This window comes from Lissotriton helveticus, chromosome 3_1 (genome assembly GCF_964261635.1).
Source record: "Lissotriton helveticus chromosome 3_1, aLisHel1.1, whole genome shotgun sequence".
Classification (NCBI taxonomy): Eukaryota; Metazoa; Chordata; class Amphibia; order Caudata; family Salamandridae; genus Lissotriton; species Lissotriton helveticus.
In genome coordinates this window covers 37,196,221-37,223,963 of record NC_136061.1, presented here as the reverse complement: position 1 = coordinate 37,223,963, position 27,743 = coordinate 37,196,221, and the positions used below count along the sequence as shown (strand labels likewise).

Below are 27,743 nucleotides of genomic sequence, written 5' to 3'. Positions count from 1 at the left end.
CTGTAACATAACTAGTAGTGTTTGGGAGGCACACTTCTCTAAAATGTATGCTGCTCCACCTGAGGAGCTGTTGACTTTCAGCCCAGGACAGTTGTGTGGCCTATGGATTGATGCCCACGAAGTAGAAACAGCTATAAAAGAGAGTCTTGGAAACAAGGCTCCAGGCCCTGACGGTCTGCCCATCGATATCATCAAGCATAGTCCAGATTTATGGGCACCAATTCTTGTTAATGTCTTCATCAGTCTGCCAACAGTGCCCATGCCTACCACCTGGGCAACAAGCACCATAGTCCCAATTTTCAAAAAGGGGGATAGGTCGGACCCAGTCAATTACCGTCCAATCTCCCTTTTGGACAATACCCTAAAAATTTTGGGACGAGTAATTTATAACAGGGTGCTTGAATGGACTGAAAACACAGAATTATTAGACCCGTGTCAGATGGGATTCAGGAGCGGGGTGGGGACAGTGGAGCAATGCTTGAATTTAAAATTGATAATTGACAAGTATAGCATTGCTCGATCATCTCCTATTTACCTTGCTTTTATGGATCTCTCATCCGCCTTCGATCTAGAATAGATCTAAACTTTGGACCACCTTATTGAATTATGGGCTTGACGAGACCCTTGTTAATTTCCTGGCCTATCTACATTCTGATTTAAAAGCACAGGTCAGGATTGGGATGGGTAGAGAGGTCTCCGAAGCCATTAATATCGGTAGGGGGGTGAGACAGGGGTGCGTTTTAGCACCCCTGTTGTTCATTATCTATATTAATGGCTTATCTGGTAGCCACCAGCGATGTCCCGACAATCCTGGGGAAACCTCTTTCAGTACTATTATACGCAGATGATGCGGTGCTTATGGGCTGCACACCAAATGCCCTCCGCTCACTTGTCCAAAGCTTTGTTCAATATATGGAGGGATTAGATCTGCGTGTACATTTAAAAAAATCTTTTGTCATGTGGCCCGGGGAAAAGGAAGCTCAACGCTATATATAGGAACAGACAAACTTGAATCTGTCCCTATGTTTCCTTACTTAGGGTTGGTTTTCGCTGCGAACGGCTCGTGGAGTGGGCACTTGGCCCATGCCACGAGCAAGTTCTCGAAAGCCACCAATTCTATCTTGAGCTTGCCGCCCAAAGAAAGTAGGTGCCACAAGAGCTATCTTAAAAATCTTTAGATTACAGTGTTCACCAGTAGCCTCATACGGAGCAGAGGTTTGGGGGTTGGGAGATAGTGCATGTATTCACCGGGAAGAAAGCCGCTTTTGCAGAAAAATACTGGGCGCCCCAATCTCATCTTCTGATTTTATCTGTCATAATGAACTAAACCTCCCCTATGTATGCGATTTTATCAGAGCTAGACCAGCACTATTTTGGGTTAGGGTTTGGAGGAACAATTCAGCCACTCTTACACAAAATATTATAAAGGATTGCCTAAACTGTGATCGTGGCATGGAGATTCCATGGCTCTCGAGTATCTAAAACACTTAGTGCCGTGGACAGAGGCAATTTTTTTTTTCCGACCCCACCAAGATTGAGCTCAAGGACAAAATTGAGGTTAAACGCACTGTATGCACTTTTTAAATCTGAAAGGATGGGAAGAGAATCAACAAAATCAACTGTTATAAAGTATATGGGAAACGAATTGTGTAGGCAACCACTCCCGCCCTACCTTACTCTACCCATGACCAACTGGGAGAGATCACTTTTGTTTCGTCTAAGAGCGGGCTCAGTGAAATTTTTGTTGTCTTTCCCTTTGGGCTATCAACATAGCAATGACCCAAACCCATGCCCGTGTGATGGTGTTAGTACACAGGATGATTTGCACTTCCTATTCTTCTGTAACTTTTATCTAAGATATATTAAATGGTTTTTAACCCCATATTTTAGGAAATACAGACCCCTTTCACTGGAGGAGTCCTATTTAATGTTGGTTTCCCTGGACTCAGACGAACTAATCTTTCGCACTAGCACTTTCCCGAGACTGATAACACGAGTGCGCAAAATGATGGAAAATCCTTGAAATTAGCCTCATCAGAATTGTATTATATTTTTTAAATTATGAATCTTTGTGTTGATGTGTTATGTAAATGATTTGTTTTATGTGGTACTTTTATGAATTTTATGAAATTCGAATAAAGGTCTTTTGAACTTTTTGAACTTGACCCTTAAACATAAAAAGTATAAGTTCTTTTGCAAATCTGTAGAGTATTTAGGTCATACTCAGTCTGCTGATGGTGTTGTGCCTAAGAAGTCTTTGGTAGATGCTATTGTTAAAGCACCGTCACTGGATAACAGAGAGATTCTCCTTTCGTTTGCTGGCTTTTGCGAGTATTATAGCAAATTCATTCATAATTTCGCTACCAAAATGGAACCTCTCAGGGAATTAACGAGGAAAACTTCAGAATTTGTGTGGTCTGACAGACAAGAGATTGCTTTCAAAAATATCAAAGAAGAGATTGTGAATGCTCCCACCTTGAAATCCTTTTCTCTCAACAAAAAATGTGTAATTCCTGTAGATGCTAGCTGCTATGGCTTAGGAGCTGTTTTAAGTCAGATTGCAGGTAAAGAAGAATGGTGTGTTTACTTTCGCATCCAGAACTTTGTCTGTCACTGAAAGGAAGTATGCTGTCATAGAAAGAGAGTTATTGGCGTGTACATGGGCTGTGGAACATTTTCGGAATTATATATGGGGCAACAGGTTCATCCTCAAAACTGATCACAAGCCTTTAGTGGGAATTCTTTCTCCGGGTGGTGGGTGGAATTCTATTGCTCGTATAGCCCACCTATCTTCTAAATTACAGGAGTATGATTTTGAAGTAGTGTGTGTTCCAGGGAAATGTAATGTTACTGCTGACTTTCTCTCTAGACTACCATGCCCTAGTCAGGACGTCAATTATGATGAACAGGAGGTGGAGATTGTTTCTACTGTGAAGGATTTTGTCTCCAGTGAGTTTAGTGGTATATCTGAAGCTGAATGGATGTCTGAGGTAGAGAAAGATTCTGTTTCTCAATTTATTTTCAATTGTTTGGAAAATGGATGGCCTAAGGAAAAATCAGTGATTGCGGATTTTGCTCCTTTTTGTCAAGTCTCCACGGAAAGCTATCGGTAAATTTATTTTCAAGAAGGGGAAGATGATTCCTCCTGCATCATTACAAGGGAAATCATTACTCTTGCTCATCAAACACATTTACAATATAAATCACCATGGGGTGACCCAGTATCCCTCAGAACCTGGGCAATACAATTAGTTTCAAACAATGGTTCTGTCGGGTATATGAAACGGTTACTTCAAAAAATGCATTATCTCATCACAATTCACAAGAGTCCTTCAATTACTTAAGACTGTGCTCCAAGTACAGAGCTTGCTCCCAACACAAATCCAATACCACCAAAAATCAAAAATCAGGGTAATCAATTACTTTTAATCCATGAATTTCATTTCATCTCCATATGATTGACCCCAAAAGGTTGTAGAAACTTAATTTCAGGTGTAGGTTAAAGCTTTAGGACGCTGTGACGGAATACCCAAGGAGCGAGTTGTGCGTTCCATCCTGGCCCCAAGAAACAATCAGAACAGTAAATAGATCGTCCCACTGATAAGGCGACCTTGACTAGAAGGAATCCTTCAAAAAGCCCAAAGAATATCCCAATAATGAATACGGTGGGAAGAAATTTGATCAGTTACTAGGAGAGCTTTGATCAGATACCAGTAACCTACACCTGAAATTAAGTTTCTACAACCTTTTGGGGTCAATCATATGGAGACCCTTAGGCGCTTTTACCACTGCCCCTTGTCCTGAAGAAGACCCGCGCTAGACCCTCAATTAAGGCGTCCCACAGGGTTGAAACGTCGACGATAATTAAAACATTGGATCAGTTGAATACCCAGTTTTGACGCTAGACCAATTGAATGGATTACTGGGCTAATTACAATCCACTTTAACTAGCCGAATAAGACATTTCTATCCCCCTCCTTTTCACTCACTTATATAAGCACGGTTTAATGTCACCAATTTCACATGATGTCACACCTCACTCTTTTTTAATGTGCGCCGTTTGTTGTAATTTGTATATAAAATATGCATATACAGGGTTAGTAATGAATGAAAAATGAAATTCATGGATTAAAAGTAATTGATTACCCTGATTTTTGATTTTTGGTGGTATTGGATTTGTGTTGGGAGCAAGCTCTGTACTTGGAGCACAGTCTTAAGTAATTGAAGGACTCTTGTGAATTGTGATGAGAATGCATTTTTTGAAGTAACCGTTTCATATATCCGACAGAACTAACATCAAACACATTTAGGCATGTCATCAATGAAGCGTCTCATTAGGGCAAATTTTTGGTGGCCTGGTTTGGATGGCATGGTTGAAAGAATAGTTAGGGAGTGTTCTGATTGCATGAACAGTGATAAAATGCTTAAAGTGTTTTCTCCTCCTCTTAATCCTGTTTCCTGGCCTAAATACTCATGGCAGAAAGTAGCATTTGATATTTCTGGTCCTTTTTATCGCCTTCCCTGCAATGCCCGTTTTGCTTTAGTTTTGATAGATTACCATTCCAAGTGGCCGGAGGTCAACTTTGTTGCCAGTACCACCACTTTAATTATCTTTTTTCTTAAAGTGATTTTTGCGATGGAAGGATCTCTAGAAACTCTAGTTACGGACAATGTTGTCCAGTTGGTTTCACGTGAAATGAAGGATTACCTCACCTCTTGTGGAATCAAACATTTTACTACTTCTCTTTATGAACCAAGAAAGAATGGTCAGGTTGAGCGGTTCAACCGAGTTCTTAAACAGTCTGTTGAATCTGCTTGTAGATCTGGTGAGTCTTGGAGGGATGTTGTAAGGAAGAGATTGTGGATGTATTGTATTACCCCGCATTCAGTTACTGAAGTAAGCCCTTTTCAGCTTCTTAAAGGCAGGGAACCTATTTCTGATATTTGTCCCTGGTGGGTTAAGAAAATTGATAAGGAGGTTAATCCATTCGATATCAGTCATGTAGCCAAACGTGTGGAAACTAAACAAAACGACATGAAGTTATTATTTGATCGCAATATGAAAGTAAAAGTTCCTGATTTTGTGGTAGGCGAATGGGTGAGGATTAAAAAGCCAACGTTTAATCACAAAGGTTATTCCAAATTTGGTAACCCCATCAAAATTGTGAAAGTGTGTAAAAATTCTGTGATTACACAAGATGGTAGAGTTTGGAATGTAAGGAAAGTTGCCAGATATAAATTTGTGACAACTAGTAATGATCACAGTCCGGATACACGGGAAGATGCTCATTCTTCTCAAACCATTGCTCACAGGGTTAAGAGCAATGCCAGACCTGTTGTGTTGCCCTTCAAGATTTTTATCATAAATTGTTTTCTCATTCTGTTTGTGATTCTGTTATTATTTATATTTTTATGCTTAAAGGGGGAGATGTTACATTGTGCACTACATATGCTTGTTTGTTATACAGTGCACTTTTATTATTTATATCCTAGAACTGGAATCCAGCACCTGCGTGTGCTACTTATGTTCCAGGTTCCAAGTTCTTTTAGGGACAGTTTATTTCGTGTTCTTCAACCTGAAGATTGCTATGTGCCGTTCTACCAATAAACTTCATTTTTTAAAATAATACTCGTATTTTAAATCTTTACAGCAACCCCCCTCCCCCACCCCACCCCAATCCAGCAGTTTCATCCACGGTGCCGCAGCTGGATGCCTGTTAGCTGTACCTGTGCCTGTCTTGGTTCTCTGCCCCTTGCCTGTCGCAGGGCGTGCATAACATGTAGTCCATCGTCCTGTAGCAAATACTAAAGAAATGTTTCATTAAATCTATGCAAATATTTTTAAAATATAAAAAAAAATCACAAACCTAGGAGGGACAATTTACGTATTGAACAAAGATTCAAAATCAGACAGCCAACTGAGAAATAGGAAATACATTAAGAGGCTTTTATTAAGCTGATCAACTGCAAATTTAACATTCTATTCCAAGAAGTCAATTTTTTCTTGTACTCTGATATTTTATTTATTTCACAAAGAGAAAACATAATTGTCAACTGTCCTTTACACTCCAAATAAATAAAAAATATATATATATTTGTAAAGCGCACTCCTAAAGAGTTCAAGGCTCTGGGGGCCGTCGGAGATATTAAGTGAACTGTTTCCCAGAGTCACGTGATGCTGAGCTGAGCCGGGGGTCGACCCGTGAGGCAGCCTCTCTGGCCTCTGCGCCACACCTCTCCCTGTCACTTCTAGCTCAGCCTAGCTCGGACGGAGGAGGGCCGGGGTGTATCTGGAGTTTGATACTTCCGTAATTCTGTAGTTCAATGTTGTAGGACGGTAAACCTACATATCTAATGTTTAAAATAACACCTACGTTGTGCATATTAAAAAGTTACTAAACAATTCCACAATAACAAACATTTTATCTAATGAACTGTTTCTTTGGATTCTTTTTAGATCTCTAAAATAATTTCAGCAAAATTTAGCTGCTGTGAAATTCCCAGGACCAAGCCAGGTACGTCACGTGCTCATGGAAACATATTCTGTACTATGGGTCGCTTTTCGAAGTGTGTTACGGAGGCCAAAGATAACTTCTCATTGACCAGTAATGGGCCTCTCAGTTGTAGATGGAATTCAAATACGCTGAGTAATGTGGACAAATGCTTTTAATTGCTCTGCTGAAAAAAGTTACGAATCCTTTCTACTAATGTTTTACTCATCACTATTCCCAGTCACATTCCAAATCTTGCGATATTTTACTCGAGGTGCACAAATTAACCAGGAATCCGCCACCGTGATCCCTTACTAGCAGACCCCCAAAGGTTGTCCCCCACTATCTATTGTGAAATATGAGCCAGCATTCTCAAAAAACACTCGAGTTGACAATAAGTAAATCAAAAAGATAAAAGCAAATAATGTATGGTGAGATCAAATGATTTGGCCACTGATGAAACAAACCACTAGGTGATCTGACGTGGATGTGTGAAAATGTCAAATTTTTGATTCATTTAGAATTGAACTTGTTGCAGCTTGAAAAACTTTCCTTTTCTGTAGCAAGATGTTTATTTCTATTAGACCTTCTTCAGGGCTACAAATAAATATACATGTAAAATCCATTAAATATACCAATGCATAATAAAAAAAACCTAATCTACAAATTAATACAAAAAAACCCAGACACATTCATAAGTGATGTTCAATATTTTGACGATCCGCAATACACTAAACGAAGTGGCAAACGCTTCAAGTTCTTACCTTTCCATTTTGTGTGAATATGTATTAATTAAAAAATAGTGTGGTTAGTAACGCAAGCATTTGCTTTTTTTTTTGTTTATAGCTACCTCTAAATTAAATCAATAAATAGATGTAAAGTTGTAGTAGTAAGATAGGAAATGTATATAAAGCTCACATTTTGACTTAAGTGTAAAGATTTGTGAAGCTGCCAGAGTAGCTCTGTAAAGACGGCTCACATTGTCTAGGAGTAAACACCGAACCCAACGAAATATTCTGGAAAATATTTCCTGTTCTGGAATATTCTGCTAAAAGTGAGTTTTTGGAGAAGAGATGTGTGGTGACACATCCCTGAGAGTGCTGCTATGTCATGGAGTCTGGCTCGCCAGATTCCGTGGCAGGCAGTTGCTCTCTGGCCCCATTTAGTTGAGACACGTTTCCGTGTCTCCGTCTTCAATAAATATATTCTATATCTAAGCAATACCTCCAAGTGTCATCTTTCACACTGGCGACGAAGATGGGTGAGAATGAGTGGATCCATGAGTTACAAAATGACGCCATTTTAAAACCGGTGTTAAAAATGGTGGTCTCAGGATGGCCGAAAGAAAAGAGTTTGGATAAGAAACTCAAAGTTTTTGGAAAGTGTCTGATGAATTGTCATTAGAATACAATAAGCTAATGCATGGTGATAGGCTTATCCCACCGACCTGTTTTCATGAACGTTGAGGTACTGGGTTTTTCAGAACCAGTACCGAACCGGTAACCCAGCGGTGTCAGGGTACACCCTAAGACCTCGAGTACTTTCCTGATTTAGACACAGAAACTCAGAGTCTTCTAGGTGAAGTCAAAGATCGAATTTATTGGCTGCAACCAAGTAACAGGCGTCCTAGAAGTACAACAGCACGGTGTGTATATTCTTAGGAGACTGCTCAATCTTACAAAGCCAGGCTTCTCTTTTTATACAAAATATTATGCTTCAGGCAAACATTCTTAGATTTACAGTAGACCATTCACATATTTTCACTACAAAGAAAAAGCAGAGTCATGATGACAAGCCCACATTTCAATTTGTTCAGCCCACAATAAATTACCTGGCAAGCCCCAACATTTTCATCAGATATCGATGGACCCCCAATAAAAACGGGCACCTCCTCCTCGTAAAGCAAGTTGTATGTAAAGAATCAGGGACAGGTGTGAGCAAGGTTAGGCAGGGTGTGTGTGTGTGATGAAAAGGTTTATGGCATGTTGTGCCTTGATGCTATCTCGCTCGGCCACTGGGAAAGAAACTGGCCGGGCTGGTTCGGCCTGGGGCAATGGTTTCAGCTTGCCCAGGTCACAGAGAAGTCAATTAAGGTGTACGTGTCCTTTGGAATCGAATTTGGCTGTAGTTATAAGCCTATGTGAGGGTGACTCACAAAATGGCTGCTGTACACAAAATGGAAGCCAAGGGTTTAGGATGAAAATGTCGATTTTGAGGTGAAATCGTTACTGGAATATGACGAAAATGCTTGTACATAGTGTACTAGCCATTCTCGGTCTTTTGATACCAAATCGTCATACTGCAGGAAAGTTTATTACACGAATCCAGAATTTTCAGAACCACAAACCCTCCTTTTGCCCTTACATAGGCAATTTAACCTATCCTCATGCTAATCTGAGTCCAGGTCTATATTCCTAAAGTCATTGAGATGTTGCTGTAACATCATCCTAGTACTTAGCTCGTCCCTTGATATAGGTTTCCTTACACATGATGTAGCGCAGAGGCCACATATTGCAGGAGCACACTGCACGCACAGACAGAACAGGAAAAGAATGGCTAAGACCATCCCAATGACCATCAGAATTTTCCATCCCCAGGCGGATATCAGTTCCCAGAACCATCCCATTAACGACCAATCTCCTTTATCCACATGAATAGATTCGGAAATCTTATGCAGTTTGGAGATGGCCTGGTACACTGTTGGAGCGTTATCTGGAATGAAAACACAGCAACTCGATTGGATCAATTTACATACCCCACCTCGGTCTGCAAGTATGACATCTAATGCGACCCTGTTCTGAAGGGCCATGAGACGATCCGACTGGAGCTCAGCAGTCAAGTTACTAAGGGCACCGGCAGTTTCAACCACGGTGGATTCAACCACCCTTGTCAATTGCCTTATGTTCCTGCTGTTAACCATGGGTCCCCAGAACGGCAGAAAACCCTTTACGTAGTCCCCAAATTCTTGTCCTGCAGTGTCTTCTTTACTGAAGACACCTCTAACTATCCTTGTCTTATGGTAATCTGCCACAGCTGTGTAGGTGGGAGGCAGCAGGAATGAAACCAAACATGTGCCCGAAAAGTCAGGGGGCAACCATGTATAGGCTCTATCATGGCAGATGAAATAGGTACCCTTAGCTGCTAAGAACGAAGGGGAAGTCTGGGCTGCAAAACATACGTTTTAGTACAGATAATCTTCCCTAACTGAGCTCTGGGATTCTTGCCAGTACCTTGCAGACACAGGTGACCCTGATGGGGTACAATCCAAATCGGGGAAGATCTCTTAGCTTGCTGTTTCTCACTCAGAGTAGCTCCATATCCGGTTACGTTCCATCCTATGTATACTAGTGTCTCATCTCTAGGGATAGTCTCATAAGAAATGTCTTCCTTTATCATATCTACTATACACTTAACTAGAGCACTATTCTTAGGATTATCTGTTACAGAACATAGGGGGTAGACTTCATGTGCATGGATGAACATTGTTCTGTATGCCCACACAGAACCATTGTGGCTGAATGGCAGGACCAGATAGGGAATACCTTTATCCGTTGTGTGAGGCATAAGACCACACACCCAACAGTTAGTCGTGTTCATTACTAGTTGGTGTTGGTGCAAGAGCTGAACAAAGGAGTTATTAATAAACTCTAGTCTCCTAGCGGATTCATGTTCAGGGAGACGTTGAAAAGAGTGTGGGGTAACAGTAGAAGGAGGAGGTATGGGCGATGTAGTGGGTGCAAATGTCACTTGAAAAGAGAATAAAACATATCCTATTAAGAACGTCATTACACTGAATACCATGAAAATGCACAATATCAAAAAGGTTTTCTTGGTCATCATTTTACATATTCTGCTTTTAAAATTCGTTTCCTTGGCAGATCTCTCCATCTCGAAAAACTCCATCCTCTATAATATGCTGCTTGCGATGGTTGGGTGTTCTATGCTAAGGAATGCTTCTGTCAGTCCAGGGCAACTCCCTTAGACCAACCAGAACTGTCGACCTAACGTCTTCAGCTGCACCCCAAAGACTTTGGGCAACCGCGACCCTACAGCGGAACCCGGATGGTGGTTCGAAAAACAAAAATAAAAAAGTTTCTCAGATGGGAGAGCTGCACTTTCAAAAATAGTTCTTAGAAAGAGAATTTTATTAGTTCATAGTTCTCGGCCTCAGATTGTATCTTTGCTTTCCAGGTATTGTTTGATCTTGAAACAAGAGGTCAGGCTCAGTAGTGTTCAATCGAATTGACGGCGGCACAGCTGCTTGCAAGAGCTTGTCACTTTCTTTCTCAGAAATTGTTCCTTTTATACGTGCATCACTGAAAGGCAGAAAACGTGGCACAGTTTCAGTCTCTGAGTCGGCGACACCCTCCTGGACCCACCGGTCGTACGGCAGAGGCAAAGGCACCCTCTTGCAATGTACACCGTGGATCCAGTGCTTCTTTCCTTCCACTCGAACAGCTGATCTCGTTAAAAGAAGGACGAGGTGTGGGCCGGTCCACCTGGGCTGGTCGTTCTTTGTTCGCTGAAAGTTCTTGACCAGCACCCAGGATCCAGGAACGATCTGATGTCCTGGAGCTTCAGAGACCTGAGGCAGTGTATCATGCACCTGTTGGTGTAAAACACGCAATTTAGCCGTCTATTCGTACAAATAGTCAAGCAAAACAGGGTGTTCGATTTCACTAAATTTTGTGGGCCTTGGCACTCCCCATATGTTGGCCGGGCGGCCGAAAACTATCTCATATGGACTAAGTCCCACTCGCGAATGCACAGTCATTCTTATTGATAGGAGTGCTAAGGGTAGAGCGTCAGGCCATTTAAGACCAGAGCTCGCTTGAATTTTGGCCAATTTTAACTTTAGCGTGCCATTGTAGCATTCTACTAGTCCAGCTGATTGGGGGTGATTTGCAGCGTGAAATTTCTGATGAATGCCTAGCCCTTCACATACTTTCTTCATCACTCGACACACAAATTCACTCCCATTGTCACTCCAGACCATTCTCGGCATTCCAAACCTAGGGAAGAACTCTTTCACAAGGGCTTTAGCTGTGGATAAGGCAGTGTTGTCTTTTAGGGGGTAGGCTTCCACCCATCTTGAAAAGGCACAAACAACAACGAGTACGTATTTAAAATTGTTGCACCTCTCCATATGGATGAAATCTAGCTGCAAAACCTCAAACGGATACGTAGGAGGCGCAAAATGACCAGCTGGAGTTGGGGTTCCCCTACCAGGATTGTATTTCAGACACACCATGCAATTCTTGACCACATTTTCTGCACACTTAGGAATTCCAGCATTTTGCCATACTGGAGCCAACAACTTGCAAATCCCTTTCACACTGATATGAGCCATTCCATGAGCCATTGTAACCACTGCAAGCACATGCGCATCGGGTAGCAACCATCTCTGATGCTCTGACAATTCAATCCAACAACCATTGGCATCCAATTTACCCGTACTTTCTCTCCACACACTCAACTCTTTCTCTGTAGCTTCAGCTTGAATAGATTTCACACTCTATCGTGCCTTCACACATTCCAACGTCACCAACCCATCTTGCAGGGCCTGCAACATTCGGCTCATCACATTCCTCGCTGTTTCTTTTGCGATTTCGTCAGCAAATGCATTTCCATGACCAACATCATCAGTCACCTTCTTGTGTGCGCTACATTTCACAATTGCAACTTGCAACGGCAAAGTCAGTGACTCAAGAAGCTCATTCACCAACTGACCATGCTGAATCTTAGCTCCATGCGAAGTCAGGAACCCACGTTCTTTCCACAATCATCCAAAACTGTGAGCCACACCAAATGCATACTGGCTGTCGGTATAGATAGTCACTTTCATTCCTTTCGACAACACACATGCTCTCGTAAGTGCAATCAATTCTGCTGCTTGAGCTGAATTATGTGGGATACGTGCAGCTTCAACAATTGTATGTAAAGTCGTGACAGCATATGCTGCAGTCGTATCACCATTCGGAAGCTTGAAGCATGAACCATCCACCCATAAGGTACCATCACACTTTGCAAGGGGAGTATCCTGGAGGTCTATTCTCCCTTTCGTTTCTTCTTCTGATCTAAGAAAACAATCATGCTGTTCTGAATCATCTAATTCCTCTACAATCGGCAACAACGTAGCTGGGTTAAGTGTGTTGCATTTTTTTATATGCACATGGCTCGCTAACGATGTCAACTCGTAACCTGACAATCGAGCACTAGTTAAGTGCTGTGTCTTGGTTCTGTTTAACAACGTGTCAACTGCATGTGGAACCATCACAATCAGTGTGTTATTCATCACTAACCCAGCAGACTGTCGAATAGAAACAGCTGCTGCTGCTGTGGCTCTTAAACAACTCTGCAATGCTTTAGCTACCGGGTCCAAAGTCGACGAAAAATACGCGCATGGACGCTGCTTGTCTCCAAACAACTGTGTCAATACTGATAATGCACAACCTCCTTTCTCATGGACATACTATGTAAAGGGCTTACTGTAGTTGGGGGTACCCAACACAGGAGCCGAACATAATGCTGTGCGCAATTCGGAAAAACTTTTCTGACAATCTTCAGACCATGGAACGGGATTCAGTGTATCTTTACAGGTTAATGCCACCAAGGGTTTGGCTAATAACGAAAAATTTGGTATCCATTGCCTGCAATATGATGTAATGCCCAAGAAAGCACGCACTTCTCTCTGTGTTCTTGGCACACTCAATTTCGCTATTGCCTGAATTCTTTCTGGGGTCAGTTTCCTTCCCTCCTTCGATAAGAGATGACCTAAATAGGTCACTTCTTGTCGACAATATTGCAATTTTGAGAGAGACACTTTGTGATGCAAATCACACACATGGCGCAATAATGACGTGGCTTCTTTACAGATTTCCTCAGTGTCTGCAGCGACATGTAAATCATCTACATACTGAATAAGGGTAGCGCCATCAGGTAAAACAATCGTATCGAGCTGTGTTTTTAGAGCTTGACTATATATTGATGGACTTTCACAGTAGCCCTGGGGAGCGCGTTTGAAGCGGAAACTTCGACCTCCTAAACTGAAGCCGAAAATATCCCTACTCTCCTCTGCAATCGGGATGCTGAAGAAAGCATTCTTCAAGTCAATCACCGAGAACCAGGTGGCAGAAGCTGGAATCATAGTCAATAGGGCAGTAATGTCAGGAACAACTGGAAATTGTGGCACAACTATTTTATTCACCTCTCTAAGATCAATCACAAATCTGTAAACAGGTGGCTGGGAAGGGTCAGTTCGTTTCAAAACAGGCAGAACAGGACTATTGCAAACGTTGGCTCTTGTCTCTTCAATTACATCTTTTTCAATCAAATCGTAAATGATCGCAAGCAACCCTTTTTCACCTTCACTAGAGATTTTGTATTGGGGAATTCGTGGCAAACGTTGGCTCTTGTCTCTTCAATTACATCTTTTTCAATCAAATCGTAAATGATCGCAAGCAACCCTTTTTCACCTTCACTAGAGATTTTGTATTGGGGAATTCGTGGCATTTTAACATTGACTTTCAATGTCACAACATATGGCGGTATTTCCAAAAGACCTACATCATTAGGACCAGTAGCCCAAAGAATATTAGGGAGAGATGACAATTCTGTTGGAAGTTTGTCCTTTGACAAATACATTGGAGAAATCACTTTCTTACCCAGTGTAAGTTGTACTCCTGAAGGAGAACAATATAACGTTGCATACAATCTTTTCAACAAGTCCAATCCTAACAAGTTTTCACCACAACCTGTCGTCAGAATAAGGGGTGCTTCGAATTCGCAAGGTCCACCAGAAAGGGACAAAGGGTCAGAAATCGGATTTCTAACTGGGGCGCCAGAAAAACCTACTGATACATTCGTTTCACCAGACAAAGGTGCGCCAGGGAGTTTAGAGTGCATAATAGAACTCTTTGTAGCACCACTATCCAACAGAAAAGGCTCTGACACACCTGATGTAATCACCTCAACATAAGGTCCACTCTGATCTACTGGAACTGAAACAACTCCCTCTCTTTGTCTATGGCTGTCCTAGCAATCATTACCTCCCATATGCTCATCCTCTGCATAGTAATCATCTGCATAGTACTGAGCTGTCCTACCAGACCCATTATTCTGTTGATCAAAACTATTCATTGAATTCTGAGGCGGAAAGGAACGCGCGTTCTGGGGGAAATTTCCAGGTCCTCTACCTCTAGGTGCTTGTGAAATACCTCGACCTCTTGCACTGGAAACACCATTCATGCGCTGTAATAAAGCAGGACAACTACTTTTAAAATGACCCTCCTCTTTACAATATGCACACTGATTAGGGCCTACAGGAAAACGTTGTTGGGGATATTCGGTCCTTTGCGTTTCTCTCTGAAACTGCTGAGGCTGCTGATAGTTACTCTGACCACCACGATTTTGACCACCACGTGGCGGATACGCTTGCTGTAACAGAACCTTCGTTTTTAACTCTTTAGTTTTCTTCTCTGCTCTATCTTTCTCATCTTTGTCTCTATTTTCGTAGTACTGTGCAGTAGCCAATATCTGCGCTGAAGAGGAAACTGGCCATGAACTCTCTGAATCTTTTAACTTCTTACACAACTCGGGTAACAAATTATGCACAAATTTATCGACGAACAACCGTTGGCCACCTTCTGTACTCATATCTTGACCACTGTGGTCGACAAACGTTTCTTCAAACCTGGTGAAGAAATCTGATACCGTTTCATCCTTCTTCTGCTTACACGCAGACAATTTATCCCAATTCACACGCATCGCGGGCATTAAAGTTTTCATATAATTAATGATCTTATCAGGGAGTTCTGCTACTAAAGGCTCTGGTTTAGCACCACCAACTTGTCGGGCATCTGCAGCAGTAATATTGGCCCATGAGTCACCTAACTCTTGATCATGATCTGCATGACGAATCTTTCCCCATAAAGGCTGTGGAACAACATTTCCAAACAACATGTCTATGTCGGCTAAATTCATAATGCAAGAACCTGCAGTCTGTGACAATTCCTTGTAATACCCTGCAGGATTTTTACGGGGATCAGGCAATGTCTGCTTAAGGGCCAAAACTTCAGCTCGCTTCCATGACACATGTACCCAAACACGCTGAAAGTGTGGCAAAATGGCTGGGTTAGCGTTTGGGTCCCCTTCTCTCCATTGTGGGGGAACTTCTCTCATGGGATATTGTCTTGACAGAGGAATCCGACTCAAACAATGACCGAGAAACACCCTCACTTCTCAATGACAACAACGTCGCAACTGCTTTCTTAACATCTGAACCCACAATTGCGCCTTTTCCAAACTCGAACCGTATATGACACAACTCAGGCGGATTAGGCTCCAAATCATTCTCTTCTAAATCCTCACTCAGGAAAGTACACATTTTATCAAAAACGTATCTCTGCTTTGGTGCTTCCCACTGATGGAAGACATCCATAACAGACTCTAGCTCATATCTCGTCGGTTCGGTAACCCATTTATGTGCCAAATAATTCAACGTTTCCTTCTCCCTAGAATCAACTGTGTACGCTCTGAGGCGGGGGTTGTGCTTGTTGCCCCAAAGAAGGGATATAGAAGGCTAGTGACCGTGCTAGTCACTCTTTGTCGAACAGAGGGAGAATTTGATGAAAAGACAAGCGGAAAAGCAGGGGTAGGCAAGGCAGATGCAGAGGCAGTGTCAGAAGGAATACCAGGAGTGGGAGTCAATATAGTAGTCAAAGTTTTAGGAAGTAAAGGCAAGGCAGATGTCAAAGTTGGTGGCCCTTGAGGAGACTGCACCGGAAGAGTAGGAACCAACTGAAGAGCAGCTGGTGGCTGTGGAGGAGCAGGAGGCAATACAACCAAAGTTTGCGCAGCTAAAGGCTGCGGAGGTGCCGTAGCATTCTGCGCATAAGGGGGTGGCGAACTCAACAAATGCAACATTAGGGGGTCTTGTTCAAGGTCTTTTGCTGCATCTTGCTGAAGAGGCGGCAAAACCGGATAACATTTATCGGTTACCATTTTACGTTGCCTGTGCAACTGCTCACTCATCTGTTCTTCTTCGTTATCTTTGAACTGCATAGCAGCTTGCATTATCGAGATACCCCTTTCTCTCTTATTTTTCTTCTCTAATTTAATTTCCTTCTGTTTGGCTTCCTTACGCCATAGGCGGAAAGAGTCCAACATCGCCGGCCGGGCTTTCTTCTTAAAGAGTTTAACTTCGAGGTTATCTAAGATTTCCGTGTCAAAGCTACCATATTGGGGGCCATTTTAAAACACCATCTTTTCTGGTGTATCTGATCCATACTTCATTATATGTGATGGGGCCTACTCCATGTTTCACATACAATTCATAAGTTGGAGTTCCAATCGGAGGAACCGGACAAGAGTCCTCCAATCGGGAATCCCTATTATTACCACAACAAAAAAAAGTTTCCAAGTCTGCTAAGACCAGGCATCTTCGCTCACTAGTCTAGCTTCAAACTTCAAAGGATTATCGAATACGATATTCTCGTGAATACACGAGTCCTTCGGCTTTGGTACTTGCAAGTTCCAAATCAAAGATCCCAAAGGGATACCAAACTAAGAACCAACTAAGGACTGGGAGACGCTCCACTTATACTTAACTGAGATATCGATGATGTCACCAGAAGACTCGTCTATCATTTCGCTCTACCAAACATCAAGGGTCCAAATCAGGGCGATAGCCAGGGCAGCAGTCCTTCGTAGCCGTCAGGAAGCGGGGAACCTCGCAGCAAAGACTTTCGGACCACGTCGACATGCAGGGGTCGATAAAGTGGCGGCCTTCCTCCAGAGTTTTCACACGTAGCTCCTCACAAACCTCTGGCTTGGACCGGTACCGCTGGTATCGCCCCACGTTGGGCGCCAGCTGAGGTACTGGGTTTTTCAGAACCGGTAACCCAGCGGTGTCAGGGTACACCCTAAGACCTCGAGTACTTTCCTGATTCAGACCACAGAAACTCAGAGTCTTCTAGGTGAAGTCAAAGATCTAATTTATTGGCTGCAACCAAGTAACAGGCGTCCTAGAAGTACAACAACACGGTGTGTATATTCTCAGGAGACTGCTCAATCTTACAAAGCCAGGCTTCTCTTTTTATACAAAATATTATGCTTCAGGCAAACATTCTTAGATTTACAGTAGACCATTCACATATTTTCACTACAAAGAAGAAGCAGAGTCATGATGACAATCCCACATTTCAATTTGTTCAGCCCACAATAAATTACCCGGCAAGGCCCAACATTTTCATCAGATATCGGTGGACCCCCAATAAAAACGGGCACCTCCTCCTCGTAAAGCAAGTTGTATGTAAAGAATCAGGGACAAGTGTGAGCTAGGTTAGGCAGGGTGTGTGTGTGATGAAAAGGTTTATGGCATGTTGTGCCTTGATGCTATCTCGCTCGGCCACTGGGAAAGAAACTGGCCGGGCAGGTTCGGCCTGGGGCAATGGTTTCAGCTTGCCCAGGTCACAGAGAAGTCAATTAAGGTGTACGTGTCCTTTGGAATCGAATTTGGCTGTAGTTATAAGCCTATGTGAGGGCAACTCACAAAATGGCTGCTGTACACAAAATGGAAGCCAAGGGTTTAGGACGAAAAGGACGATTTCGAGGTGAAATCGTTACTGGAATATGACGAAAATGCTTGTACATAGTGTACTAGCCATTCTCGGTCTTTTGATACGAAAATCGTCATACTGCGGCAAAGTTTATTACACGAGTCCAGAATTTTCAGAACCACAACGTATCATTAATTTAGCACATTCTGGTCATCTAGGTGCTACTGCCACTAAGAGAAAAATAAGAGACCATTTTTGGTGGCCAAAGATGGATCAAGAAATTGATTTGTATGTTCGTGATTGTAGGAAATGTATGACTAGCGACAAAGTATTAAAAACGGAAAAAGAAATTGACTGCTTCACCGCTTGCCCGGAAAGAGCTTGGCAGCGAGTTGGAGTGGATTTCCTAGGACCTTACCATGTTTTACCCAGCCACATGAGATACTTTGTCTTGATCGACCATCTTTCAAGGTGGGTTGAGGTTAGAGGGGTAATGGAACCCACAACGACTAATGTCATCAAATTTTTTAAAGATGTATTTGCTAGGGAAGGTATCCCAAATGAGATACTTACTGACAATGGTGTACAGTTCATCTCTAGTGAGATACAACTATTTTTAGAAAATTGTAACATCAAACATGTCAAAACTCCGCTGTACAGTCCGCAGAGTAACGGTAAAGTAGAACGATTCAATAGAGTTTTAGTTGAATGTATTCAATCTACTTTGAAATGTAACATGAATGTGGAAATGGCTTTGAAAGAATTAATTTGGATTTACAGGACAACACCCCACAGTGTTACAACTAAAACTCCATTCGAGTTAATGCGAGGAAGAAAAGCCACTACTGAGTTATGTCCTTATTGGATGTCTTCTGGCTTTAATAAAAGTGTAGATATTAGCAATGCATGGGACGTAGCTAAGTACAATTCTGATGTTTCTAGTGCCAAGAAAATTGTTAAGGATACTGTAAAAACAAAATTGGAATTAGGATCTTGGGTGCGAGTCAAAAATCCTTGCCTTGTTGGGAAGGAGTATTCTAAATTTAAAGCGCCATGACAAATTGTGGATTTAAGAAGGAACGCTGCAAAATTATCTGATGGGAATTGGTGGAATGTTTCTCGATTAGCAATTGACCCTGGTGCTAGCTTTACTATTTCCAAGCCTAAATCTGCTAATTACCATTCCAATATTGATAATGGAAAAGTTGAAGAGGAAATCGTCAGGAAGAGCTTGCGCACAAAGTTTATCCCCAGAAAATTAGAAGATTTTATTTGTAATTAGTTTTTTTTATCCTTTGCAAAGGAGGAAAGGCTAGTTTGCTGTTGTGTTAAATTTGTAAGTGCATATCGTCTTAAAATATAAGTGCATTTTATTACCTTTTTGCTATGATGCCGTTTGTTTGTAATTTGTTTGAAAAGGGGGAGATGTGTGGTGACGCATCCCTGAGAGTGCTGCTATGTCATGGAGTCTGGCTCGCCAGATTCCGTGGCAGGCAGTTGCTCTCTGGCCCCATTTAGTTGAGACACGTTTCCGTGTCTCCGTCTTCAATAAATATATTCTATATCTAAGAAATACCTCCAAGTGTCATCTTTCACAAGATGTTCGAGCAAAATGTGAGTTTGCTAGGTTTTTCTCCAGCATAGTTTGTAGTCTTTGTAAAGTTTCACATTTTTGCCACCAGCTTCGTTCCGCTGGTGGAGAAGCTTTGCTTGCACCCGGATGCTGGTCCAACCTGGCATGATGCGGCTCCAGTTCATTGTTGTAGTGAGGGACAGGCCTTGTGTGGCTCTGCTCTCTGCAGTTCTTCCTTCCTGGCCTGGCTGTGCTTGAATGTCTGCAGATGCGGCAGATGTGTCTGGGATGTTGGTGAACGTGTCGTGTCTATGCTCAGTTGATAAAGGCGCATCCTTTTGATGGCTGTTCTTTGGTTCCTGGTTTTATAAACCTTTGATTGTGCATGGAAGCGCCATCTGGTGCCAGGCTGTGCCGCGTTGTTGATGCTGGTATTAAAAGATTACCCTGTTATTGGAGGTTTGGCATTTCTGCAGGCATGTTATCACTATTGGGTGACTCGTTGAGTCGCTTGAAGTTGGTTTAGACTTCCAGGCAGCGCTACACCTCCTCGGCGTCCGCCTGGCTTGCAGGAAGATTGGAGATTCCTTCTTAGCTCTAAAGGTGATTGGAGAGAGGATGGAAGCTTGGGGTGCTGTGTAGGAGGCAATAATTGGATGGTCAGTTGCATAAGGGGGGTAGTTTTTTTCAGGATAATGTCCTAAAAGCACATCTCTGTGGTAAGAAGGTAGATTAGGGCTAGGCGATTGACTGTGTGGAATGCACCGGTCCAGGAAGACCAGAAGTCGTGGGTGGTCAGTGTCGCTGCAGAGCAAACCCCGTCCACTGATTGGATGGTTCCAGTCCCTGTGCAAAACCGTGGCTAGAATCCTGACTGGAGGTTAAGAATAAGCTTATTTTTGCAGCTGGATGGCTAATACATTTTCAGTGATCTTGGTACAGAATTAGAGATGAGTGATGGAACAGTACTTGGCAAGGTCCTTTGACTCAAGTTTGTTTTCTTTCATTAGAGACAGGCCCAATCGCACACTAGTGTGTTAGGGTGATTGCCTGGGCTTGGGGGCATTGTCTATGCTGAGCAGAGGCCTGAATGCTATGCACAAGATTGTTAAAGTGTTGAATGGAGGTGTTGAATAATTTGGGTGCATTGTTATGTTATGTTATGTTATGTTACGTTGTTTTTGTATAGCGTACGGCTACTCGAACAGGAGTGTCCCGACGCTTTTTTTCCACCAACGGCTGATAAAAGGTAACACAACACAGTAAAAACAGAAACCTAAAGGAAAATAAAACACATCATTTAATAGAGAAACAGACTAAGAGTTAAAAAGCCACGTCTTCAGGCTCCTCCTAAACTGAAGCAGATTAGAAACACTGCGCAAGGCAAGCGGAAGCGAATTCCACACCTGGGGAGCTCGACAGCTAAAGGATCTCCCTCCAGCGCGAGCCTTCCTTACCCGTGGAACCACAGCTTTAAAGAGGGATTCTGAGCGGAGAGAACGAACTGGATGATAAAAGTTCAGCCTCCGCTGCAGATATCCCGCCCCTGATCCATGCAGAGCTTTATGCATCAGGGTCAGGGACTTAAACAGGATCCGCTTCCTAATAGGGAGCCAATGAAGCTTCTGAAGCAACCCCGAGGCACGGGCTCGCCTACCAAGACCGAAGATTGCCCGGGCAGCAGAGTTCTGCACCACCTGGAGACGCTGGACCAGGTAATCGGGGAGGCCAAGAAAGAGAGCGTTGACATAGTCCAGCCTCGAACCGATAAGAGCCTGAACGGTGATCCTCCTGTGCTCCTCCGATAGCAAAGGCAAAAATTTGCGGAGCATCTTCAGGATTCCGTAACAGGTACCGGCCAGGCCAATAATGTGGGTTCGCAATGCCAACTGGTTGTCTAACTTGACGCCCAAATTTTTAGCGACCTGGGAGGACTGAGCGGGAGGATTCATGTCGGACGGCCACCAATGCTGCCAATCCGGCTCGACGACGCAACCAAAAAATAAAATCTCAGACTTGCCCGAGTTGGCCCTCAGACTGTTCCGTTGGCAAAGCAGCGAGCAGCATGCAGGTCGCCAGCCAGGTGGAATAAGAATGGTGAATCGGGCTGACCCGCTCAAGGCCAGCCTTAAGTGGGGCGGGCGGAGGAGGCCCCGAGAGCTAGAGCGCTCGGTCCGGCACCCACACCCAAGATGGCGGCGCAAATGCAGCAACAGGCTGAGAGCCCCCAGATCCCGGACCCGCTAAGCAGCGGTGGTACAACAATTAATGTGCAAGGTAGGGGCCAGTGCCCTGTTAAAACAGGGACGCGCTAAATAAAATGCACCCTAAGTACAAAAGCGAGCGTTTTCCTAGAAAAACGCAGCGCGCTATCAAATTACACAAAATAAAGCTAAAAACGAACGTTTTCTTAAAAAGCGCTATGCGCTGTCAGGCAAAGCAGCATTGAATTGCATTGGAAACATTATGTTGGTTGTATCACAGGTATGCTGCCTGATCTTGCCTATTTTCTGTTCATCCATTCTGTTGCACTTATCTAATGGATTTAATGCTATTGCAGTCTACATCAATTGTGGAACATGCTGGTTTTTTTTAGGTCGAGCCTGCATGAGCGAGTTGCGCATGCTCTCTCTTGCGAGAATATTGTTTTCAATAAAGGGCTTTGTTCCCATCTGCTGCTTACCACAGGTTGACTCCAGCGCATCTCTTCCTTTCTGCTTCCTAAGAGGTACGTGCAGCCTATACGTCCCTTCCGTGCCTATCTGAAGAGCTCGGACCAAGCACAGATGAATTCCACTTGATTAGTGCCTGTCCAGTGCTATGCAGATTCTATTACTTCTACCCCACCCATTTCAGTGCTGTGCTTCTCAGAAATGTATATTGGATGGATATATATTTTGTTTTCAGATTGTCATGTTTTTAGGTCGAGTTTAGCGGCAGCGTACATGCGCTGCTCGCTCTGCAAGACTGCAGTAGCAGAGTATGGGAGAGAAGACACACCCACTCTCCTCCTTGTTGGTCCCTCCTTAGTACGGCCTTGCCTTCACTTGTAACCTCCCGTAGCTACTGGCCCCTTTACTTTGGTTGTTTCACGAGACCTGTTATTTAGTCTGTATGCACTATGTACTTTATTGAGATTCTCTTACTGCAGGCCGGACAAGCGCTGCTTCAGCTGAAACCACTTATGCATTTTTAAGCCCCACGACCGCCCCCGTAACACGTGTGCCTGCTTTCAATCACTTTAACCTAGCATTATCTGGTGTCTGTTTCAACCCTCCCCCCAAGTAAAATGGATTTAGAAATGATTAGCAAATTAAGTGATATGAATTCCAGGTAGCATATGATCCTGTGCTAATGGGCTGAAGCTGACCACCGCACATCTGTGTTAGATGTCATCTGTACTAAAGCCACTTGACAGGTTGTTTTCAAAAGCCTGTTTTATTAACCACAACAACCATTCAACCACCACCAATTCCACCACCATCGATAACATCGCCAAACCACCACCACCGCCAATACAATTAAAGGGCGAGTTTGATCTCCTCAAAAAAAATTCACTCCCTCCTATATCTGTTAATTTTCATGAATTGATTAGTTTGATTGGCTGCTTCTACTCACAACGCCTTTGTGTTCACATTTGCCATGTTGGTTATTGTTTCACTAGGGGTCGACAACCGGTCGATCGATCATGAGCTACTGGTGGCTCGCAGACACCCTGTGAGTAGCTTGCGACTTGGTATCTCATTTTACCATTGTTTAGCCAGTCTTTATTATTTTGTTTAATTTCAGGCCTCTTTTGCCCATCATCAAATAAACCATCTAATCTGATTGGCTCAATTCAGCTTAGCTGGGGTGGGGCTGCCAGAAGCTAGTGACATCATTGCCTAAAGTTGGACTTCAGCATGAGCCGTATTCGGCTATCCAACAGTACTCGTGCCGCGTGCCTTCTGCAGCCGGTGCGAGTTTAATCCTACACAACCTGTGTGGCCAGTGGGCCGAAGCAGCGGCCTTGACGCTGTAGTGTCCTGCGAGACACGTTCTAGTGTCTCGCTAGGCACTGGTTTAATAACCACTCCCCCCCCCCCCCTATGGGAGTGGGCACACACACCCCACACCCATCCACCACCGGCGTCATGAGTGACGTGACCCGGCTAATAAAAAGGGCCCGGGTGCACGTGCTCGTGGTCAGTTACTAGTATGCATCTCTTAGTGTTTGTGTCCATCATTTGCGTGATGTGGGCATGAGGCCCAACACGACATTGGCGACGAGGCAGAGCCGGTGCCCATGCGTGCACCAGCCTGAACATTTGGGGGGAAAAAGGAGGAGAGAGTGCTGCCCGTGTCATGAGCACCCCCCCCCCCCCGCCCCTGCTGCAATCAGCGGAGGCCTGCGGGGCTTTAGCTAAGCCCCGGGCCGATAAGACAAAGAAGGAGGTGACTGGGAGCATACCCCGCACTTACGTGCCCAGCGTGAGCCCCCTGTGTGGGGTGAAGAGAGCCATGCGGAGCCCACCCGCGACAGCCACAACGCCAGCCTGACCGGAGGTGAGTCAAGGCGAGAGCAGCGGCCCCAAGTGATCAGGCCAGCGGGAGCCTACCCCGCTCATATGGCTGACACTGAACACTGCCCCGGACAAAAGAAAGTAAAGCGGAGCCCACACGCAGCAACACGAGCCCGCCACACTGCCCCAAAGGCGCGAAAAGGACTGCGGCCAAGGAGCGCCGAAGTGCGAGTGCCCCGGCGGCAGCTTTGCCCCACCGCGCAGCCTGTGGGCGGGGAGGCTGTCGCAAGCGGTAGAGCACAAAGGAGATGCACGAGGGGCAATAGAGCTTTCCCCAAGGCCCCAGCAGCAGCGCCGACCCTCCCCCGCCCCGCCCCGCGCAGCGTGTGAGTCTGAAAGGCTGCTGCGGGCGGGAAGAGCAACAAGAGGCAGGAGTGAGCAAGGGGCAGTGAAGAGGAGGGCGGTGGCGTGAGAGGTGAAGAGCGGACTCAGGTGTCTGTACACCCCCCCGCAGGAAGCAAGCGCGAGTAGCCTGCCGGGAAAACACGAAGCCTGCAGCATGAGGGAAGCTACCGGGTTCTTCACATGTGAATGTATCCAAATACGGCCGGCAGCGCCGTGAACTACACTGTGAAGCCCCAACCACACTGATTGTGGTATTACTGTGACTGCATGACCCCCAGAAAGCAAAAGGCACTGCGAAAACGTACCGGAGCATTCAGGGCCGGCGCTAGGCATGGGCAGCGTGGGCGGCTGCACAGGGCCTCGCTCTCAGCCCACCAGCATGGGGCCACGCACTGGTGATGCGTCCTGTCGGTTCCCTGCCGATTTATTTTTTAAAAAGGTGTCGCCTTGCAAGTAAGGCCCATTGGAGGGGGCCCCCCTCCCAGGGCCTCTCAGGGATGGTGTCTGTCTGGAGACATAGGGGAAGGTGACGCTCCCTCAATTGCAAGACCATTCACAGACACTGTGGGGGGCCCATTGTCCAGCATTTTGGCGCCCCCACAGTTTTAACTTTTAGACCACAATCAATTCTCACAGCTATCGGACTGAAGGTGTGAGAAATGCTTGTGGAGTAAAAGTTAAAACTGTGGGGGCGCCAAAATGCTGGACAATGGGCCCCCCACAGTGTCTCTGAATGGTCTCCTTCCAGGGGGCCACTTATCTAAATTAGAGGAGGCCTCGCACGTTCCCTTTTAGCCCAGGGCCTCGCAAATCCTAGGACCGGCCCTGGGAGCATTCAGAGTAGGCATGGAGCACCGAGGACAGCCCAATACACGGAACCGAGTCCGGTTCAGGAAAGAAGGTTTCCTAGTTTGCCCTGCCCGGCAGTGCCATCTAGTGGCCAGTCGGCAGCTCTGCGCCATCACAGGAAAAGTGATAGGGGAAAGGTGCATTTCCACATGTTTGAACACCCCTCAGCCAGAAGACAGTAGGACTGGAAAAGCAGCTTCATGCAGTGCTACAGACATCCCACGGACCGCACGTCTATTGCCATTGCCCCTGGAAAAGCAAGTGAGAAATGGACAACACCGCACAGCAGATCTGACCGGCAGTGATAAGAGACTGCGGGACAGGCAGCCAGAGCTGGCACAGAGTGTACCACACGCTCCAAGCGACAGGAGGCCAATGCGGTAGACCAGAAGGAGGTTTGCCGTACCACCAGAGGTGTTGAGGCCATCCCTGAATGACTAAAAGGGAATGGGGATGAACTGCTGAAAAGGCACCAAGTAATCCTGTGAAGCACTAGCCCTGAGATACCCAAAGACTGCCCAGATAACATGGTGCGCACCCATGTGCAAGGCCACCGTAAAGGGTAAACAATCAACACAGTCCAGATCGACAGTGATCGCTGGTAGAGGGAAGAAGAGGCCTAAAGCCATGAAACCATGAGAGAGCGTACTACTGGATGTATTTCGCCCACACACACACACCAACCTGATGTAAAATCGTGGCAACTACAGCTGGCAAGGAGCACGGACTGCGATACCCAGTGGCCAGTGCAAACACATTCACCAAGGAATAGCATGCAGTGCCATCTACAAGCCACAGGGGGCAGTGAACCAGCTGATGGTGGCAATCGGCAGTCAAAAGCGCCAGCAAGACAGAGACTCATGCCAGGTAAGGCATACCATCGCCTATGAAACCGCGAGCTGCCGACAGTGCAGAATACCCAGAGTGCAGCTGCACCTAAGGTAGTAGAATCACAAGCCGGCAAACTTCCCAAAAGCATACAAAGTGTCAGTGAGAGGTATCAGCCGACCAAGGCTCGCCCACCCCCGGACAAGCAGCAGAGAGATTGCAGGAACATCCCCATAGCTTGAAGCGACATCTGCCAAGACATTGCAAAGAAAAGACTGCGATACATCAGCAGTGGCTCCCAGGCAGCCCGAAGCCTCACCAGCCCAGGCTTGCGCTGACCAAGTTTAAACAATAGCCACACAGACGCTGAGTCAATAACCCCACTAGCAAGAGTGGACGACCAGTCGCCCAGCAATGGTTTGAGGGAACCATCCCCACTGACAGCGCACAGAAAGACTGGAACAGAGAGCGCACCCCTAGTGGCTGCCCCATGCCACAGCAATTAGGAGAAGCATGCCACATGCACCCAGAAGAGTGCCAGCACAGGTGCATGCCCAGAAGGGAAAGAAATCTCTCCAAAAGGAAGAAGCACTGCTAGAATCAGCAGGGAGATCTCATACATCTCCACAGCAGCAACAGAGCCCGGACGGAGCACAACGCAGCACAGTGTCCTCCCTCACACCGCCTCACGCAGAAGTCGTCCGTGATCTAAGGCTGACAAGAGGAGAGTCGTACACCACAAGTGGCCATCCGCCACCACAGCTCACCACTGCCCGTGGAAGCTACTCCCTGAGGAAGGAGCGCCCTAGACGAGTGGCTGCCTGCCATGCAGCCGAGAAGAGTGACTAAAGGTTCGCCTGAATGGTCTCGAGACCACTGAAGTTAATAGGCCCGTTGGCCTTGTTAGAACATGTGGCATAACACTGCCCCAGAAGAAGAAGAGTGGAAATCGTGTCACCCAGAAGAGCAGTGTCAGAAGTTGGCCTGATGTATGATGTCCACTATTCTAGTGAGCACCTTGTATCAGTCCAAACGACCCTTATGGTGGTGGTTGTAAGTCAACCTTAAAGACCAGCTATTCTAGTGGTAGCATGGACTAAGCAGCCTAAAGGCTTAACTCAAGAGGGCATGTGAACCCAGCTGTAGTGAATCACGAGCTGTCCCACAAAGGCTCTCGCTGTCGGCGGTGTTGGCCTCAAGATCGGAGTCAACAGGCCTTGGCAAAGGCAACCCACGCAGGATTTGGAGATGGCTTAATACTCGGACCAGCAAGGTCTGAGCGGGTGCTCCTTTTCAGGGGAACGAGGGCCAGCCTGGAGCAACCAGACTAGCAGAGCAAATTTAAAGGTTCGCTGGTACTGGGGCCACTAGCCAACGGGCAAGCGACCGGACCAACGCTTCGAGCAGGAAAATGCAGAAGGGCCCCACGCAGCACTCTTCAAGTGTAGAGGGGTGAGCTTCGGTGCAAAAGCTGCTCGGGGATGGAGCTTCTCACGCTCCAATGCACAGCTTCGAGGGAGCCTCGGATGCTGCACGG

General features: G+C 45.2%; 1 protein-coding gene across 3 annotated transcripts in view; it reads left to right on the top strand.

The window, feature by feature from the left end:
* The first annotated feature begins 6,455 nt into the window (after window positions 1-6,455).
* Window positions 6,456-27,743, top strand: part of LOC144824386 (rac GTPase-activating protein 1-like) — a 247,063-nt gene continuing 225,775 nt past the window's right edge. For all 3 annotated transcript variants that reach the window (XM_078683497.1, XM_078683498.1, XM_078683496.1), the window contains exon 1: window positions 6,456-6,515. The gene's annotated coding sequence lies outside the window, so the exon portion shown is untranslated. The remainder of the gene's footprint in view (window positions 6,516-27,743) is intronic.